Raw genomic sequence first — 21,351 nt, 5'->3', positions numbered from 1 at the left:
CGTTCCTCCACCGACTCCTCCGAGGCCCTCAGGATGCAAGATGGACAAGACTTGCTCCTCCCATGTTGTTAGTTGAGGGGGAGGAGGTGGTGGTCTGCCGCCAGTCTGCTGTACCGCGATGTGGTGCCTGGATACCGTTGAACGCACCTTCCCCCGTAGGTCATTCCACCTCTTCCTGATGTCCTCCCTATTTCTTGGGTGCTGTCCCACAGCGTTGACCCTGTCGACTATTCTTTGCCATAGCTCCATCTTCCTGGCTATTGATGTGTGCTGTACCTGTGAGCCAAATAGCTGTGGCTCTACCCGGATGATTTCTTCCACCATGACCCTGAGCTCCTCCTCGGAGAAGCAGGGGTGTCTTTGGCGTGACATGGGGTGGTGTGTGTGATGTGTGGGGTGGTGTATGTGTTGATGAGTGTGGTGAGTGTAGTGGTATGTGGTGTTTCGTGCGTGGATGTTGTGTGGGTGATGGTGTCGTGTGCCTCTGTGTGGTGGGGTTGTCTATTGCTGTGCTCTCTCTGTCGCCTTCAACTCAAATTTTTGGTCGTAGGGGTTTGTGGGTGATGTAGGTGTGTGTTTTATATTGTGTTGGGTGTGTGGGAGTGTTGTTTGTATGTGTATCAGGTGTGTGTATTTTGAATTGTCCAATGTGGCGGTGTTTTGGAGATATGTGTGTATTTTGAGCGCGGCAGTGTGTACCGCCAATGGATAACCACAGTTGAAAGACCGCCGCGTGGATTCGTGGGTCATAATAGCATGGGCGTTTTTCTGTTGGCGTGGAGGTGCAGGATTTGTTTCCGCATGTTTATCGCTGACCTTTGGTGTGGCGGTATTGTGTGGGTGTCTGAATTTCGGCGGATTCTGTGATGTGTGTCATAATAGCTGTGGCGGTCTACCGCGGACGCGGCGGTGTATTGGCGGTCTTCTGCACGGCGGTAAGCACCTTATACCGCCAATGTTGTAATGACCCCCAAAGTCTGCATTTTCTTTTTTAATAAACATTGCCCTACAAAATTATACAGGAGGAAGGCATAAAGATTTTCATGTCCAAAACAAGAGCAAAAACATAAAATAGGAAATCACACCATGACAGGCTACTCCCAGCACCTTATATAGGAAAACCTGGTCAACAGTTAACATTACATGAACAAAGAGCAGGCTGTGAGTTCGCCCCTTGCTCATGATTGGATGGCCCTGTTGTTTGTGTCAGATGTCTTCTCCTAATTTAATGGCTTTCCTTTCTATTCTATTAATTGGAGCATTTTGATCAAAGTGTTTTGAATGGATGACTTACATCCTTCCACTACATCCTTCAGGGACTCCATTTTTGCTTTCTGGTACTGGCTTGGAGATAATCTCATTAGACAACTGTTTCCAAACGCATTCAGCCATAATATAGATACCAAGAGGAGCTTTGACTTTACTCCATTGGTCTATTAAACCATCATTCACATTTTGCTCCCACCCAACATAGCAAACATCATGGTTCAAGAGCTTGCCTGGTTCCCCGATTTTTCTCCCCAGTGGTCCCTGCTTCCCATTCGTTCCTGTGATTTTGTGTTATCCCTTCTCCGCAGTGCACTCCTATGATTTTATTCTGCCCTCTTTCCCCCATTTCCCAGCATTCTAGCTCCCAACCATAAGGCCTTATTTAAAATGGCCCGGGAGCACACATGCAGCGCCTACGTAGGGTGCCTGTTGTCGCTCTGCATTTTATCTGTGACCTCTCTTTGCTGCTCATTTTTGAGTGTTGATTTTTTATCGTGCTTTTAACAATTTTGGTTTGGTGGAATTGGGGCTCTCATAATTTTATTGATGTTTCATCGGGTGGAGTGCATTGAGACACTTTGTACCACTGACCTCTTTTTTACTGGTACCACGTAGTATAGCATGTATGAAGTTGCTTCTCTGTGTCCCTGTAGCGGCAGCCATCTTTGAATTGCATTCGAGGGTTGGCGTTCTACCTCCCAACCACAAGGCCTTACTTAAGATGACCCGGGAGCAGAAGCGTCGATGGCGTGCCAAAGGCAAGCCTGTCTGCGAACGTCCACGTCCGGCCTAGTCCTGGGGCCAGAAATGGTCCCCTACAGTCAAAAAGTATATCTTATACTGCAACTGACCTAAAATAATGCAGCCAGCCCCCAGTGGAAGCTGCCAGGAAATTAATCCCTGGGATAGCTCCCTGAGCTGCAGCTGGTATAATTTTGTCTGCTCCACTGCCAATAAACTGGAAGTTAAATCTACAGTACAACACTCTGTGGGTAGCTTGGTTTGTATCCCTAATCCTGATAGAAGATCTAACATTTGTCAAGATAAGACTTTGGAGAGAACATTTCATTTTTGTAGTCTTAACTGTTGCTCTCTCCCTAGCAGCGAAAGCATCTCTTTAGCTTTTTCTGTAATTTTAATCCAGATTATGGGGGTTATTACAACTTTGGAGGAGGTGTTAATCCGTCCCAAAAGTGACGGTAAAGTGACGGATATACCACCAGCCGTATTACGAGTTCCATAGTATATAATGGACTCGTAATGCGGCTGGTGGTATATCCGCCACTTTACCGTCACTTTTGGGATGGATTAATACCTCCTGCAAAGTTGTAATAACCCCCTAAGTCTTTTTAACAGAAACATTGCTACATCCTGTGTCCATGCCTGATATAACTGCATCTCTACTGACTAAATTTGTTCTTGTGAAGTTAGATAGACATGGCAGAACAGGCTGCGGTGTTGTCGTTGTTTTTCAAAAAGTATTTTCTTGTAAAATCGAAGAAATCTCTATTTTTGATTGGAAGCCCTGATTTTTACTCTCTCCCTTACCCATCAAATTACGCTCTCTGGAGCCTTGATCTACTATTCCCCCTGGCAATGCAGGAAAGTGGTGCACCTCTTTACCTGATTTATTGGCTCCTTATATTTTAAAATCTGCCAACTTCATTCTACTTGGGGATCTTAATCTCCATTTAGAAGATGCTCAAAATAAGATGTGTACCTCTTTTTTTGAGGACCTATACACACTCAGTCTTGGACCTTTAAATTCTGTGCCTACTCATGAGGCAGCATATCTCCTTGACCCTGTTTTTTCTAATATAAAGGAGCTGCTAACCAGCCCTCCGCTCACACTTTGCTGGTCAGATCATTACACTGTGCCTTTTAAATTAGTGGCCCGGTCTCCACTGTTAACAATTCACCCTAATCCTAAAGTGAAATATAGGAATTAGTCTAAATTTAATATCTCAACTTTGAATGAACAGTTAGTTATTAGTCAACCTCTATTAGCAGATCAGGCTGAGCTATACCAGGACACAATTCCTTTGTGGCTCACTGAGCCCATCAATGTCTCTCTACCCATGACTACCAAACACATTGATAGAATTCATCCTCTGGCGCCTTGGTTCCCTGATGCTTTTAAAGGTGAAAAGAAACACTGCAAAGCATTTGAAAGACAATGGAGGATATCCTACACGGAGGAGGATAAGAGTAAATACAGAGAGTCCATGAAGGCTTACCATGCCCAGTATAAACATGCTTGTGCATCCTTCTATTAGGGAAAAATTAATAATACCCCAAACTGTTCGCGCACTCTCTTCAAAGTGATGAAAGAACTAGCCGATGTCAGTAACGTATCCTCTGCCCCTGCACTTTCAAAAAGTCAATGTGATGATTTAGCTGACTTTTTCATTTACAAGATTGAAAAAATTCATGCACAGCTAACAAATGCAACTCGGAAACTTGATCCTGACCTGACTATGGACACAGAGAATTTAATTTTTGAATGGTTCAGCCATGCCATCTTGGATAGAAATTTGGATATCAACTTAAAACAATGGCCTCTCTTTGATTATACTTCTTTTCTAAATACTTTTCAATCCATTAAATCTAGATCTTCATTGGATCCTTTACCTCCCAACAAACTTAACCTGCTGGTTCTGAAGTGCTTAACTTTGACAACGGAGCTTCTTAACTCCTTTCTATGGGATGGGGTGATACCGTTGAGATGGAAACATGCCATGGTCCTGCCTTTATTGAAAGAAGCGAACATAGATTCTTCTAATTTAGCAAATTATTGACCCATTTCTTTGCTACCGGTCTTCTCTAAAGTACTAGAAAAACATGTTAACGCCCAACTCACTACCTTTATTGAGGCTAACAACTTCTTTCATCTCAGTTTGGCTTTACGGCTGGTCACAGCACAAAATCTGCTTTGCTGCACATCATGGAACATCTAAGACAACACTTGGATGGTGGTGGTACTGCTGCACTCATTCTGTTAGATTTGAGTGAAGGCATCGACACTCTGTCCCACTTCATCTTACAAGACAGCCTGAAGGCCCTTGGTCTCGAAAGTTCAGCTCTGAGATAACTAAATACTTTTTGACAGACTGAACGTTCCAAGTCTTTTTTAGCAGATACCAAATCCATGCCTTGGGCTTTGACTCATGGAGTCCCTCAATGTTCGGTTTTAAGCCCACTTCTATTAAATATTTATGTTCATCCTCTAGCAAGTCAGATACTGAGCTCTGGGTTTAAGTCTCTTCTCTTACAGGGATGATACACAGATTGTCTTCTCTCTTTCTTCTGATCAATGCCAATGTTCCTCTGTTCTGAATCGTGGTTTGAGCATTATTTCAAGTTGGATGAGGAATAATTCTCTTAAGCTTAATGGGGATAAAACTGAGGTTATGATCCTGGGCAAGAATCCTTATCTTTGAGGTCCTAGACATTGACCGTCTGACTAAGGAGCTATAACCAACCCATTTAGGTAGGTAAAAAAAAAAAATTGGGATTGACGATACGCTGCCTATGAAACAGCAGATTACCAAGATCATGGCCATTTGTTTTGCCACTCTCAGATGGTTGAGAAAAAATATCTGGTTAATTGCTCCTGAAGCTCAGAGGACCGTAGTTCAGGCCTTGATTTTATCTAGACTAGATTCCGGCAATATACTTTATTTAGGCGCTGACAAGGCAACCATTCATCACCTTCAAATAGTCCAAAATGCTCCTGCTAGATTGCTCTTCCATCTGCCTAAATCTGTGTCAGTTTCCCTCCTTCTTCGGCTTAAGGTCTTGAAACGTATCAGGTTTTAGGCATCATGCTACATATTTAAAATCAAACAAAGCGTAAGACCACGTTATATCCAGGACTTGATGAGCCCGTATCAGCCTACATGCTCTCTTCTTTCCACCAACCTTTCTTTATTCATGGTACCGAGATTTCACCTCTTTCACATGTAAGGACGCTCCTTCTCTCACCTCAGCCCCAAGTTTTGGAATGCTCTGCTAGAAGCTCTAAAGAATTGTAGCATGTTACTGGCTTCTGCAACGGCCTGAAAACTTGGCTGTTCTGAACTTCTATCTTTTGCCACCCTACCTGATTTGTGCCATGCGCTGGGAAACCCCTTGAGGTAGCTGTACACATTACAAAACTAAAACTAACTAACTTCCATGCCCTGTTCTACTTTATTTATTTATTTATTTATTTATGTATTTATTGATCTTGCATGAGGGCCCAACAGCTTCAATATGCTGCTGATCCTCTCACTCCCCATTTTTGTGGGTACTTACGCAAATGTTTCTTCTTTTTTACTTTTATTTATTTATCATGGTAACATGGATGTTAGCCATGCTGGAAAGGTAAATAAAAATGGCCACCATGTTATGATCAAGACTTCCAGTTTTCCGTTTTTACTGGTTTTTACAGATAAGTACATACAAAAAAACAATATATTTCCTGTCTGTATTTATTTTAAAAAGTGAAACAATTCCAAAATGGTTGCTTCTTTTGGCTCTTGGGGATTTGCACATTTAAGGGGTAGGAAGCAGCAGGAAACTATTAACATGACAATAGATTTCAGCAAGGAATCATTACAATGTAAGGGGAAATAAGAGGCCATGTGGTAAGAGAAAAGGGAGGGGAGGGTAGAGTAGGGGAGAGGGAGAGGGAGGTATGATAGGATAACTCGATGTATAGTGAGGTTTTAGTTTTGTGAGGCGTTTAGGCCAAGGGTTTCTTATCGTTGTAAGTGCACCTGTTTCCAATAAAGCGGCCTTTTACACACAATAAGGCGATGTGGCGTCCTTCTTCCCCAATACAGTGTATGAATGTACGTCGGTGACCGTCTTAGAATGAGTTTGTATTAATGAAAAATTAATTGCAACATTGCTGACTGGGTTTGTGGGCATCTTCATGCATGTATTCACATGCGATTCGCAAAGTTGGCAAACCAATAGGTTGACAGAGCCAAAACCTACTGGCTTTACCAATGCATGTTTAAAGAGAAGTGAAAATGTGTCAGCTTAGCGTCCACTCACAACTTAGGAGATCAACTCCCAGTTTTATGATATTTAATTTTTAACTGTTTTAGGTTTAAGCAACATTTTACTATTTATGCATGTTAATTTTATGATAAGTTGAAAAATTAGGATGCAAAACATAGGTTTAGACATTCATTTAACTGAAACCTGCCCACTGGTTCTATCGGATTTGAATGCACTCTTCCATCTATAACAAAAAATCTGACCCGTAAACATTAGCACTGCAGTACAAATGAAGGCTCCTCTGCAGCTATTTAAGCTGTATTACAAATTCTGATCTCTTTTTTCAACTGCCCATGCTGTCAAATCTGCACAACTGCTGACTTGAGATTTATGACTGACAGTATTAAGAGTTTCTGGAAAGAAGGCCCTAACCATCATAACAAATTGCTCAGGAAATGGGCTAGTATTTTCCCATCAACAGAGTCATAAATACTCGGGGTACGGGTACGCTGAGGACTGGGAAAATCCAGCTCACTATGTGCTGTACCCTGAGGGCCCACTGACGAATGAGGGCTTACCAGAGGAGCGTGAAATCTTGGGTCTGATACCCAGTAATTCCTCATTTTAGCCCAGAGTTTCGCTGGATATTTTGTCTACTTTCAGAAGTCAAAATGTCTGGTTGAGAGTAAACAGATCTGCATCATTTCCACAGATATTTTAATTCTGATGGAACTTAAAGCTGCCTTTACTGGCCTCTTTGAAATTAAGGGCCCACTCATAGTGAGAAGGCAAAAATCTACTTTTGTGCTACTTAAAAATAAATTCTGAAAGGAATGTCTATAATATTGTAAAAATCATGAATATCTGTGCATAATGACATTTTGAATTTCTAGGAACTTAGATGGAAACTCATGTGCAAGGTAAAAGGAAAATTACTATTGATCATAAAAACATTCTAACCAGGTAGCTACTTGTATTTTTCTTAACTGGCATTGAAGAAAAATAAGCAGGGCGGTCCTAAAATATGTTGTGTTCTTACAAAACCAGTTTTTAACATTGGTATACACGTTTTATCTAACTACAAGGAGGATTGGCAAAGATCTTAACCCAGATTTACTCAAATGAAGAACAGGGACAAGGATATGACACATCAGGATCAATTAAAATCTTGACCACACACCATAAAAATATATAAACACCCTCCCCTATCTGAATGTTGTGTAGCACACAACCCCCACTTACATTCTGACTCCTATTTCACCTATTCACTGTTACTACCATTAGTGTTGCTGGGTGCTGATCTTCCCACCCCATTGACTTTTATGCTGATCAATGTATGAAGTCCATTAGTTCTTGAAGTATACCCTTGAAGTTCCTTGAGTCTAACGAATGTCAAATAAATTTCCCTGGCTCATTCTTCCCTCAAAGGTAATCTTCTCACTAAGGTGATTAATCAGTTGCCACATACCATTGACAATTTCAACATTGACTACCTATTCAAACACTGCCAAAAATCTCCCTGCATTTGAAGGACAGCTACATGTAGTCCAGGAGACCTATGAACAGATAATCAACACTCTCATCATCTCAGAATGATGTCTCTCACTGATGTTGAAATTCAAGACATTTTGGAGAGTTACAACGCCAATCCACTCATCCCAGTCTTTACAATGACCAGGCTGATCCTACCTTACCCATTTGGCTAATACTTACCATAGGCCTTATTGCACAATCTAATTGTCAAAGGATGTTGAGCCCAACAATTGTATTTAGATTCTTCATGCACTATTAGTTACTCTCTCTCTGAAATTGACAGCTCCTCATTGCAGAGTATGCCACACAAATTCTGTACGGCTACAAAGCACACATTGGAGGTGGCTGATAACAGTTACTTTTCATTTAGCTCTCGCTGTTTTGACTGAAATCTGCATAAACAAGACAACATAACATAACATAACATGGGCCTCCTTCTTCCCTCACAATACTCTATTTGTTACATGTGATCAAGAGGAAAGCCATGGTGTGGAAGTTGCAATACTACATAATTATAAAGAACTCTATTTGGTTCACAATGATTCATGTTGTAGTCCACATTAATTGCAGCTAGAAGACTCCTCGCCAACTGTCTTAACCATGTTTAATGTTTTGCTTTGATATTATAATCCTTAACTGGGGACTACAATGATACAACAACTACTTTGCTCTGTTCCTTCCTGAAGATTAGCAATCTTCTGCAACATTAATCTAAACCTACCCATACTGAAGAAGCCATTCTTGATCTAACAATATCCAAGGATTCCTTAATGTCTAAAAACAACCGCATCCCTATGATTCCTTCTGATTTGATGTTACACATCACACATTGCAAAACGTTTTTCAGGCAAAAAAGAGTTAAAGACATTTCTTGACATAAAAAACACACTGAAATTAATTACATGGTTTCTATGACACTGAATATCCTTCATGCTGTCTGCTCTAGTCAAGATGGCAATATTTCTGCATGGTAATTACAACAACTGCATGAGAGACCTTCTAGAACAGTTACCACCATCCAAAATGTATAAAGAAGAAAGTGAAGCCCTCAGTCATCTTTGAAGCCTATGTTGAGGAAAGTAAATCACTCAGAGAGATTAAGAAAAAATTGAGACAATCCCTCTAACCATCTTCCCTGACACGGAGTAGGGCATGTACGATTGACTACAAAATTCACATTACTAAATAAATAAGTAAATAGTGAAAGCCACTTCACTTGATGAGGTTCCTGGTAACACTAATAAAGAACCGACCTGTCAATTTTCACCCTAATGGACTATTTTCCTTACGTATCTTTCACAAGCCAAGTTCCCAGACTTTCTTAACCAAGTCTCACACTTTGGGAATCATCTGTCAGTAGATGCAAGTAGTCTTAATAACTTCTGTGATGTGCTAGTACTTTCTTTGCTCAGGAACATCATTGAAAGCTGCATCTACTCTCAGCTATCACACCATATTGTGTAAAATGGATACCTGGATAATTTTCATTTGGGTTACTGGCAGGGTTATAGCACTGAGATGGCTCCTCAACAGGTTGTTGATGAAGAACTAGACTGTCCTGACTCAGGAAATTCTAACCTCCTTCTAGGCTTATTTACAGTGTTGGACACTGTTAATCACTCTTATCAGATTAACATCCTAACATACTGAATAGTCACCGGGTTAGTTTTAAATTGGTTCACCTCCTAGTTGTCAAACCGGTCCCAGTCAGTAAATACTGGGAAATCTCTCTATTTAGTCTTGTTAGTTTACAAGAAGATGTTCCTCAAGGTTACATTTTGTCACCTACATTGTTCATTCCTTTCATGCAATCACTTGGGTTCATCCCTATTAAAGCAGTTATACTGTATCATGAATATGCTACTGACTTACAGCTATACCTAAACATTTCCTCTCCAGAATGGGATCTCTCTATTCTCTAAAACTGTGGAAACCATAAAAAGATGAACGGCTACCCTGTATATGAAACGTAACCCACATAACTAAGAGTGCCTCCTCATTTTACCTAAGAAGTCCAAGCTACCAGAGTAATTGTTAACCAGCTCATTTATTATCTTGGTTGGCACCCCTACTGTTATTGGCAATACAAACTCTTTGAATGTTATCCTTGATAACTGACTTAACCTTCAATCACAAATCCTAAGCTATGACCACATGCTATTAACATAGGTTGAAAGGGGTTTCAGGCAGTTTATTTCAGAACAAGATCTGAAGACATTAGTGAAAGTCCTTGTTCTCTCAAGACATAACTCACAAGCATACAATTTTGCTCCCCTTAGAACTGTATTTTATGCAACAGCTAGCTTCATCTCTGGATGCAAAAAAGGCCACATCCTGAACATGTTTTTTAATACTCCAGTGTCTTCCCCACTGAAGCTAGAGCACAATTGAAGATGGCTTGTGGCACTCACAAAGCCATACATACAGCTTCTGCCACATATCTAGCAGCAAAGCTGAAGATCTCTGGTGGCCAACATCTCCTGTGCAGTACAGATTATATTGTTCTGGAGTCTATGATGTTAAAAAAATAGTGGCCCTCTCTCAATATTTCTCTGGTAGTATGACAAGACTTTGCAGTTCTGTTCTAACTACCTTGCTTATCACTTCCTGTCTGTCAACATTTCAGAAAGGAACATTCTTTCTGTTTAAAAGACACTGTCTGGTCCTTATGTACATTCTCAATCAGTTGTTGCCTCCATCTTCTTTAGATTGCTGAGACCTATTCTTGTGTCTCTCTCTCACCTCTCTCAAAATGTTCGGTTTTCTACCTTCTGTTCTTCAATTTACCTATTAAAAATGCTTCTAAATCTACTTAACTTCCCTGCTGCTTTTTCTATCCACTTTCTATCGACTTTCTATTCACTTGTTCAGAACTTAATCTGACTCAAATCTCATATTGTTTCCTTTTAATTTTCCCCATCCAAATTTATATAAAAAATACTGCACGCGTTGCCATCCTTTATAAGTTATGTTCAGACTGGCAAAGAGTTATTTTTTGCTTCTGTATTGATGGTTGCCTAAATGTCACATACTTGTACCCTGACTGCACTTTAATTAAGTGTTTAACCATGTTCTGACTTGTAAGCTAATTGTTCTATGGTAAAGCCATCTAGCAGCCTTCGGCCATTCTCTTGTTGTATAAAACTGCATTCTGTCAAAAAGTGAGCCTCAGACTTTAATTACGGAGGTACAGTTTGCATCAGGGTAAATTCGTAGAATCATATAGGGTCACCACGGGTAGCATCTGCAACCCGTAGCATGCACTTTGGTAGCCTTGGCACTATATCTGTGACCCTGGCATATTGGTCACAGAGCCATCCTGAGGAAAAGTAACCAAACAACATTTTTCACATTCTGCCTTTATTCAGGTACATCATGTGTCCACGAAGATGTGTGCTGGGAAAACCTTTATCAGTCAATCAGGGAAAGCCTAATAAAAGTCAGCAAACTGTGAGTGGAGAAGGAAGAGTGACTTTGTGGGACAGATAGAGGAAAGCATGATGGACAGCAGTGGGAGCCTAACTAGTTATACTGTGCATTTCATACAATAATCATCCGTAGATAGCAGTACGAGAAGGCTGAATTAATCTTTTCTTTATTCCACAATTTTACTACAACATTTTGGAAGTTTTGGAACATAAACCTCGAAGGCTATATTTAGAAAGCGTTCAGACACCTCAGTGGGCTTAACACCTGCTTGCACTCACAGATTAAGTCCCAGCATTTCCTCGGTTAATGTTATGTGATACGGTGCAAAGTTCCAATGACCTACATTTCTGTAAATCCAACAAGCTGAGAGGTCATGGATTTGTCACTGCCCAGTGATGTCATCGCATGGTCTAACAGCAAGACATGCATTTCCACTACCCCAGGCATTTTGGTGATTCGACCTACATTCCCAAACTGCAATGCCGTTTGCCAAATATGGGTAGCTACAATTTGATGGGACAACATACGGAATAGCAAAGTTACAAACAATTGTACACAGCAGAAAAATAAAACCAAATCCGGAAAAATATAACTTTATGGTAAATGCAGCACAATGCATAGCTTATGTACTTGAAACCAGGAAAAATAATTAGAAAGCTGTATGAAAACGAACTGTTACAGAAAAAGTCACTTGTGTAAGAGACTAACACTAGCAGACTTTTTAATACAAGCAATGTGCTGACTGTTTCATCTGATATAATGATTTTCTAAGAAAGTGCCCATTCATCTGAAATTTGATACTTTTCTATTGTGTGTCTTTATCTTCAGTGTGATTGGCAGTCAAACATAAGGTGTCATACTTTGTAATGAAGATGCCATCCGATTTCACATAAATGCAGTTTACAAATGGACCACCTTTAGTTTAGATTAGGTGGTCTTGCAACAATTTTCAGAGTGGGTGCACTGCCATCAATGTAACATCAATGAAGTCATAAGAATAGTGAAAGATCCAAGTGTCAAACTAGGAACAAGTGTAGTAAATGAGCCAAGCACACTCATCCAGTGTGGTAAGGGTGTAGTATTTAGACTGTGGTGCATTTTGGATCACACAGTCACACATATATTACTAAACCATGGAGTTGCAGCACACTGTCATTTACAGACAGCACATTTTCCATTGAGATGGCCGCTAAATTTGCTCAGACATGCAGCTTTATTGATTAAACTAAACAGCACATAAACAATATTGTGTGGAAGTCAGGTTTCACAAATATTTATCATTTGTGTATCACCAAGTAAAGTTCCTTAATTTGTTTTGATCACATTAAAACCTTTATCTCCATCATACTTAAGAGCTACAAATATTACTTAATTTGTGCTTTACTAGCTGCTGATAAATTTTGAATAATTTATACAGTTTATTTACAGGTTCTTCAATTTTATTGTGTATTAGAACAAAATTACATTACAAACTTTCCTTTCACAATGCCTGTACCCCGCAAGATTGCTCATAGTTCACTTTACAAAATCCTCTAACTTTATAGTCAGAGGAAGAAAAGTAAACACCAATCCACGTGTTAAAAGAAAAAGCAGCTATTTGAAAGAAGGCATAGCCTGACATTTGACCGCTATCTTTGAACACACAGCAAATATGACAAATTAAAACAAAGATTTCAAGACATTTTTATTCATCATTCACCTTCTGAACACCATCATGGTTATTTTGAAGGTACTGCAGCACACCAGAGCCTCTATGTCCAGAACACATGATTAGACTAAAGGCAAAACTACTGAAAAGGAATGATTTAACTATAGTGTTGTCCTCACTGGCTATTCTTTTCAAAGCCTACATATCTGAAATGTACAGGATATAATCATGACTTCAATTAGACTTTTCATATTTAGGGGGTCATTCCGACCCTGGCGGGCCGGGGACCGTGGAAGCACCACCAACAGGCTGGCGGTGCTTCCTGGACAATTCTGACCGCGGCAGTAAAGCCGCGGTCAGAAAAGGGGAACCGGCGGTTTCCCGCCGGTTTTCCCCTGGCCAAAGGAATCCTCCATGGCGGCGCTGGAAGCAGCGCCGCCATGGGGATTCCGACCCCCTTCCCGCCAGCCTATTCCTGGCGGTTTACACTGCCAGGAAGAGGCTGGCGGGAACGGGTGTCGTGGGGCCCCTGAGGGCCCCATAAAGATTTTCAGTGTCTGCTTGGCAGACACTGAAAATAGCGACGGGTGCCACTGCACCTGTCGCACCGCAGCAAATCCGCCGGCTCCATTCGGAGCCGGCTTCATCTTTGCTGGGGCTTTCCCGCTGGGCCGGCGGGCGATCTTTTGCAGATCGCCCGCCGGCCCAGCAGGAAAGTCAGAATGTCCCCCGCGGTCATCTGACCGCGGGGCGGTGTTTGGGCGGTTTCCGCCCGGCGGGCGGCGCCCGGCGGGCGGCGCCCGCCGCCCGCCGGGGTCGGAATGACCCCCTTAGTCTCTAATATGCAAAATCAAAACGTGTAGAAAACACAGGAAAAGCAATACTAATTACTAAAACCATAAATCTCCTAAAACCATGTAAATGTACACTGGAAAAGTCAGTATGCTAAGCTATTTTATAAGTGAAAGTGTTTCTTCATTATTTGGTAAATTTGTGTGTGGTTCTGCGACAGGGTGAGTGAGGGAGTGAAAGAATGAGTCAATAAATGAATGATTGAGAGACTGAGTGCATGCAAAATTAATGGGTGAGTGCAGAATTCTTGTAATTCAGCAATGACACTTGACTGCAGAGCAATCTTGCAGGCACTTAATAAGAACAAATAAAAAACCACCATACATAGACAAATACTGCCTGAATACAAAATTGGTAGTAACGCTATTAAAAGAGGTAGACCAGTAAAACTCGGTAATCAGGAATGTAAGCAATATAAAATTGTTCTAAAAGGTGCTAAACATGAAACAATGAGTAAACACCCCATCAGAGACTTTGCAAAGAAAATAATAGACTTCTAAAAACTAAGTGATGGACAAAATGGACTAATCCTGAAATTAACAGATGGTTGACAAAGCTACGAAATACTGAGCTACCTGTGACAATAGAGGGCACTAAAAGCCCAGATATATTCAAGATATCTGGATACCGGTAAGCCTAATGAGAACATATACAAAATATATAGACAGTACACAGTACAAAGCCAGTTTAATTCCTTATGTAGAGTTTATTGTATAAATATTATCTAGAAATATTATCTAGAAAATATAAAAAATAATGTCTCTATACAAATGTTGATAACACTTACATTTTTGACAAGCCCATAAAGCATTATTGTTTTGTATAATAATCTATATTTGGTGATAGACTGCAGGACACTATATAAGAGCAGGCATCTGGTACTACCATCACTATAATTGCACACTGGTTCCAGGATGGAAAACATCATCTAGAAATGGCATATACTACTGCACCTTTGACATTTAGGCATACAGCTTTACTAACCTCCACTGATTAAGCATCTGCCGTACAACTTCTTTGTAATCCATCAGAACTGTAGACTACCACAGAGTACCAGTTTCCTATAATGCGCCATATGAATTCAGCAGCGGCGGCAAGCCACAAAACAAAACCTAGCACTGGCTTTAGGCACTGTGCAACTGATTATGCCTATACTAAACTGAAAAACTGCCCAGCATACTCTGGCCCAGTAGTGCAACTACTGTAGAAGTATTTAAAAAACTATGAGATGATAAAAGACAAATGAATACACAATAATGTGCAACGAAATAAGACTCACAAAAACTTTGAGACATATAAGAAGACCAGATAATACTTGGACAAAAAAAATATCTTTATACATTCTATGGACACTGCACAATGATAAACTAGGCCCATTCCTTCTATAATGTTAAAGTACAAACAATATTTCAAATATATATAACATATACTGTGAGCAACCAAGACTTCCCAAATACTTGCATGTTTTGCCATGCTAACAAAGGCTGTTGGTGCGGTAACCCAGAAATTGTGCCACGCTAAAGAAAAAGAACTTCTAACAGGTTTGCAGTACTATCATCAGATTGGTGCAACAATTATTTCAGGTTGTAAAGCATCACTCAGTAACAATGTGTGGTACTACATTATTGAAATTCAGTGATGTTACCAGCCCCAAAACTACACAGACTAATGACCTCTTTTACTGCATCTTTGTAGTCCAGCTGTAATGTTGAATAACAAGACCACTTGACAATGTTTTGTGATACTGCGCCTTGAATATCTAATTATGGGGTTGGAAATAGAATATGCAAATCTAGCTCTTGCAAACTGTTACAGTAATGTTTATGATTTTGTTAGGGCTGAAGAATTTTAGCAGAAGTGTCTTTTGAAATACTGAATCGAGAGGAGAGTAGCAATGGGTCTCAGAACTTAGACATTTGGCCTTTGAATCATTGTTGATTCTCTAGTGGGCAGCAGCCAGCTTGTTCTAGCCAGTTTCTAAGTGTGGAAAAAGCTGCACTGGGACTAATGATTGGTGTGAAAGTGCAGAGATGGGTGAGAGAATCAAGAACTACAGGAGAATTTGTTCTTAAGACAATCTAGCCCGACGGTGTTATATACATCATCGCATTGCCTGGAAATGGGTAAACTGAGTAGGATCAGTTCAGTTAAACAACTCTATTCGGCAAATGCTAGGTGGTGAGATTATTAATACTTTTACTAAATTTTTTTTTTACTTAGCTTTTTTTTCAATAAGCTTTGTTTTATCTGAACGTACCTATCCGCTAGCTGAAGCTATGCAAGGAGTTCAAATGTACACCCTTATTAATGATTGGATCCTTGTTGTCATCCGTTTCTTTCCTCGTTTCCCTAAATATTATTTTTTTAATGATAATTAGTATGAAGCCTGTTGTGCTAGTATCACAGTAATGGGGTAATGATTCTGGGCTAAAAAATGTTACCCACTTAAGAGCCGTGGTGCTAAATAAATTTCTATCCATCACTGCTGAACACCACCTAGGAGAGTCCTTTTGTAAAGAACCCATGTAATTCTATAATGGTGGCAGGGTGCAAAATTCCACTTGACCTTGTAATGGTTTTTGGTACTGCATCTCTGTTCATCCATTAATGGTTGGGTGATCCATTATGCTTTCGCAAAGCTCTTTCAAGTTGTTCAAATGAAAGATGTAGTGGAACTAATGAGGCCCACATTGAGTGGGCAAAGAAGGGGGATGCTAGGAGATAAAAAGTAGTGTTCCGTAGAGACAGAATATAACTCTTGCTGTAATGTGGAGATGGAGAGACTGCTGGGAAGTGGTACTCAGCACTTGATCAGTTCAGCAGCAAAATAGTGTTCTGCATGTCTGGACAAGAAGTGGACAAAGATTGCGGTGAACTTGGCTGACATTTCAGAGTCAAACACTATTTCTGTCTGTTACTGCTCTTTACCTAGAGTCCATTCCTCCATCTAGTGCACCCATGGCATAACATCTAGGATATAAAACCCCTCTCTGCATACTTGTTGTTGTGGATCATATGAGCTCTGGCAGACAGCTGAACCTGTCTTGAACCAAACATAAAAATACAGGTATGCTACAAAGCAAAAATACAACAACTATGACTTTATTTTTTCATAGCTGTATGGGGTGGCTGACTTTGAATGTTATTTTAATGCAAAAATGGAGAAAGGGTGTTCTAGTATTGTCTCTTTGTGTAAAGTTCTCTAGGTCATAAGGAGTGAAGGGTGGTTCTATGCACCACTTCATTGAGATCACACTTTTGTTAACCATTGCCTTATATTCCATTCCATTTTAATTTTTAGGTAAGATTTCGGAGTCAAAATGTGTTGTCTCTGTTTTCATGCTATATTAAATCGACAAGCCTCATGAATGATACTCGGTCTTACATCCTGTGCATAGGCCAAAAGGTATTTTGGTAAGCAAAGCTGATTATTTCCTACTGTTGACATTCAAAGGAAAAATATCTGCCTATTTCATGTAGAAAGCATTTCTTAAACAATGTGGATTACAGGATGGTTTCTCTAGTATCCTCTAGACTTCTCAAAGACTTGAAGGGGACACTGTATAGTAAGTCACTCTTGTTTATAGGAAGGTTCCCTTTGGGCCATCTGTGGGCTCATCCCTCTTTGTGGAGGTTGAAGGATCATATAGATCCCTTATATCTTCTGCAATACCATGGATTATCATAAAAATAATCATGCCTCAAGATGTTATAAGCATCTTGAAATTTGCAACGCAGCATTTCTTGCCCTATGTGTTTTGTGTGTCTTCTGCACCACAGTGTAAATGTGTTTGGTAATTCCCCTCTTAGAATATTTCCACGTGCCAGCTGACACATCTTGCTGTCCTCCTGCCATAGCACTCAGTTCTAGGTAAGTGTCTACTATGTGATCGTAAATGATATTAGAGGCACATAGATGCTAAAAGAAAATTACTTCAACATGTCCATACAGAATGTACAGTTTCTATCTACAGTTCAGAATCAAGCATATTACCTCCGTGGTACCTGGCAAAATTGGATACTTTTGAACATGATTTCGCTTATTTTTTCAAACTCACACTGGGACCCATTTTGCTCAGAGTTCCCTCTGCCCAAAATGTTTTTCATCAAATGATGTTTGACCTGCTGTGAGTTAAATCATATATCTATAGGAAAGCTTTTATTATAAATGTAGTGATCCATTCACATGGGTCAATCTATTGCATCCATGAACATCTGACATATAGTAAATACATAATAAACGTATTACTATCCATTGTGACAAAGTCCATAAGTTACATCAAAGAAATTATCAATAGAGGAACAGACAACATTATTTAATGTTTTGCTTACTTCCTAATCCCTTAATCAATTTAAGCGTTAGAAAATTTATGCTTACTGTTCTACCTTTATTCTGGTCAAAGTAACTTCTCCAATGGAAAACTTTTAATTCATTTCCTATTCCCCTAACTGCATTTGGTGATTTTCTCTGCCAGAGGTCAGACAGATAGATTTCTGGTTGTTTTACAAAAGTATTTGTTTCTCCTTTCGTCACAAAGCTCTCCACAAGGTTGTTTTTTCAAAATATTGATTTTTAAACAACATAGTCCGCTTGATAATGCAGGTTGTCCTAAATAGAAAAAAAAACTTTTTAAAATAGCGAAAAAAGCCAGTCAATTGACAGGATCAAAAATTCAACAATTTTCTTTTCAGTGTAGAAAAGCGACCTCGAGCAGTCCTGGCCTTTGAATAGAAAGTCAGTGTTATCTTTACAAAACAGTATAAAATCAATCTTCCTTCTGTAAAATAACCATTCAAATTATTGACAAATGTGTCTTTCACAAGAACACAAGCATTATTGCTGAAAATAAGTACAATATGTTTGTAAAATCATATGAAGCTCAGTATGTGTTACTTAGGTGTGCTGTAGGAGGTACACCGACTAATGACAACTGTTTGTACATGGCAGTCTGTGGCAGTAGGGAAATTATGGTTTTAATTACGTAGTAATTACGTAGTAATGTTGACTTTAATGACCTTGATGACATATGCCAATATCTTGATACTATCTTAGATGGTCTCTATATTGTTTTTATCTCCTATAGTTCAGAGCAGGGTGGAGGGGCTGGGGAACAACATGTTCCCTCCTTCATTGAAAGGAATGAAGCGCATCTGAGTGCTTCCATCTACCTCAGGTTTATCTTACAGTGAAGGCTAGCCAAATACATATAAAATGTTTGAGAATTTGCAGTCTTAGCAAATGTTTGTGAATCAATAAATAGTGATTTGCTAAGCCCATTTGTGAATTTTAGCAAATTACTAATGTGCAACTTACGTCTTAGTATGCATGTCAGAAAGGGAATGTGTGTGAGATTCCATAAATTTGCTATTTTTGCTAATTTGCATTTATTTTGGTACATTATGACCCAAGATTCAGGAAGGATAACAGTCTAACTTTCCCAATAGTTTCTTCTCTCCTGATCAGCATTTGTGTTCCTACTTTATATACATCTATGACATTTAAGCCCTAGGACAGTTAGCTTTTTCACTATGGAATATACAATCCTCCCTGGACTACAACAGCGGAGGCCCCATATACTACTTCCTGTCCCAGAGATCGGACAAATGAGGTGAGAAGCTGGGCACACTAGTGAGAGGAGCATAGGGACAACACGTCAATTTGTTGGGAGACAGTTTTCTTCAGAAGTAGATGAATGATGTAACAGGCAGGGAATAAATATTGAAAAGGCTGGCACATTTCCACTTCTGTGTCATCTATTTTTCTGTACTATCAACATAACAATAACAACAAACAAATGTGAATTGTGACAAATGCCTGATGCAGCTACACTATCATTCTAGCAAGTGGGTATGCGGCAACTGGTGTACAGTTTACACAGAATGGGTTAATTACATGGCCCTAGGGTGAGCTGCGAGCAAAAGTCTTGAGGTCGAGCGAATGCCCAGGTGAATAGTGCTGGCAGAGATGTTGCTGCAGACCAAACGGGGAATGACCTTGTTTAGAAGCATGTGTAAACAATAGGCAACTAAACCTAAGATGACATTTTCAGCATACCGGCAACTCCAGAATGGATGCAATCACACACGGTTCATAGGTTTTAGTGACCAATACAATGCCAAGCAGCTATACATGCAGGCTGGTGCAGGGTCTTGAGGCACACGGTCATCCATCTTTGCTGGACACCTGATTGTGTCAGGTCTTACAAGCATACATAGGCCATTTTAAGGTGAGGCAGTCATATACACATGAAGGTAACCATGTACGTAGAGACTGTTGTCCCTGAAGCCAGGTGGAGAAAGCAATTTTTAAGTGGCTGCACAGTTGTGGTGGCCAGCACTAGAGGATTAAAATAAAACGTCAAAGTGCATAACGAGTTATAAACAGCCAGAGAACCAAGTTTGCAATAACAAACAAGAAATTACACAGCCAATAGTCCTGGCTTTGGTAAGCTGGCTTTGCCAAGCTGGTGAAGTTGCAATTTTTAAAAGTTTTTTTTCATTGCAAGCATAAGTCATAAAAATAAATACAGAAAGAAAACATGCTGCTGCCTAAATGTGGCTGCCATATGCTTGCCAATACAAACATGTAAATTAAAAATATTAACTACTGCATTGAAGTTTAATAGAAGAGCACATGTGATAAGATAGTTATTGGCACAAAAAAAAGTTAATATTGGCTTTAAATCACTGTAAGCAGAAGACATAGTTTAAATACAAAAGAGAATGACTAAAAAAATAAGAAGCTAAAGACTGGAAAGATAAAGAATAATTACTAAAGTATTGGCCCACTAGGTCTGGCTCTGAAGTGCATTTATTTTTAGGCAGATGTGCTTATGTGATGAGGTAAAATTCTGTGACTCTCAGTGAAAGGAAGATGATAGCTGACGCGGGCTAATCAATTGCTCTATACCAGTGGTTCCCAACCTTTTCACTTCTGTGGACCCCCACTTTATCATTATTGGAACCTAGGGACCCTCACTTTGTCATTATTGAAATCCGGTGATATCCCTGCCCCACTGAGTCATTACTGGAAGGAAGGGACCTTGGGCTAAACATTGTTGATGATTCGAACTGCAAAACAATACACCTAAAATACAGAACCAAACATTCATCAAACACATGCACAAATAACAACACATTTTATTTAATTTGCAAAGAAATATAAATTAATAAAAATAGAAATTATTAATTTTCTTAGGAAAGTTGGAACTTTTCTAAGTTCAATAGAAGCCACACATTGTCCATACTATGTTCTGTTTGATACCCCTGCACTGCTCACACAAATCAATCTGAGGATACCAATTTCTTGACATTTACAGTATATTGTTGTTAGACCTGACAGCCCTAGGGTGCTCACCCCTAATTTTTTGCAGGCCTCCCTCCACTTTTGAGATACTGTTTTTGCTGTTTTTTAGACTCTGCGCACTTTACAACTGCTAACCAGTGCTAAAGTGCATATGCTGTCTCCCTTTAAACATGGTAACCTTGGATCATACCCAATTGGGCTATTTAATTTACTTATAAGTCCATAGTAGAGTGCACTATATGTGCCCAGGGCCTGTAGATTAAAAGCTACTAGTGGGCCTGCATCACTGATTGTGTCACCCACTTAAGTAGCCCCTTAACCTTCT

General features: G+C 39.8%; 1 long non-coding RNA gene across 1 annotated transcript in view; it reads left to right on the top strand.

Annotated features, from left to right (window-relative positions):
- LOC138259167 (uncharacterized) overlaps positions 1 to 21,351 on the top strand; it is a 100,746-nt gene that overhangs the window by 17,369 nt on the left and 62,026 nt on the right. The window contains exon 2 of the long non-coding RNA XR_011198655.1: positions 17,531 to 17,591. This is a non-coding gene — a long non-coding RNA (uncharacterized lncRNA). The remainder of the gene's footprint in view (positions 1 to 17,530; positions 17,592 to 21,351) is intronic.

Source organism: Pleurodeles waltl, chromosome 9, assembly GCF_031143425.1.
Source record: "Pleurodeles waltl isolate 20211129_DDA chromosome 9, aPleWal1.hap1.20221129, whole genome shotgun sequence".
Lineage (NCBI taxonomy): Eukaryota > Metazoa > Chordata > Amphibia > Caudata > Salamandridae > Pleurodeles > Pleurodeles waltl.
This window is presented reverse-complemented; position numbering and strand designations above follow the sequence as displayed.